Genomic DNA, 434 nt, shown 5'->3' on the forward strand with positions numbered 1-434 from the left:
AGGCCGCAGCTGGCGGCGTAGACGACTTGGAGGCCGCAGCTGGCGGCCTAGGCGACGAGGAGGCCGCAGCTGGCGGCCTAGGCGACGAGGAGGGCGCAGCTGGCGGCGTAGACGACGAGGAGGCCGCGTCAGGCGGCGTAGACGACGAGGAGGCCGCGTCAGGCGGCGTAGACGACGAGGAGGCCGCGTCAGGCGGCGTAGACGACGAGGAGGCCGCGTCAGGCGGCGTAGACAACTTGGGAGCCGCGTCTGGCGGCGAAGAGGCCTTGGGACTCTGGAGAACTGCAGCGTGCGACGACCATGGAGGCGACCCCTCTGGAGATGCTGAGAGCGCCGACCCCTCTGGAGACTTGGAGAGAGCCGCAGATGACGTGGGAACCTTGGAGTTGGCTGCAGGCTCTGGGCTGGCTGCAGGCTCTGGGCTGGCTGCAGGC

The sequence above is a fragment of the Nematolebias whitei genome, chromosome 22, assembly GCF_014905685.2.
Source record: "Nematolebias whitei isolate Nwh7 chromosome 22, NemWhi1, whole genome shotgun sequence".
NCBI classification, from domain to species: Eukaryota; Metazoa; Chordata; class Actinopteri; order Cyprinodontiformes; family Rivulidae; genus Nematolebias; species Nematolebias whitei.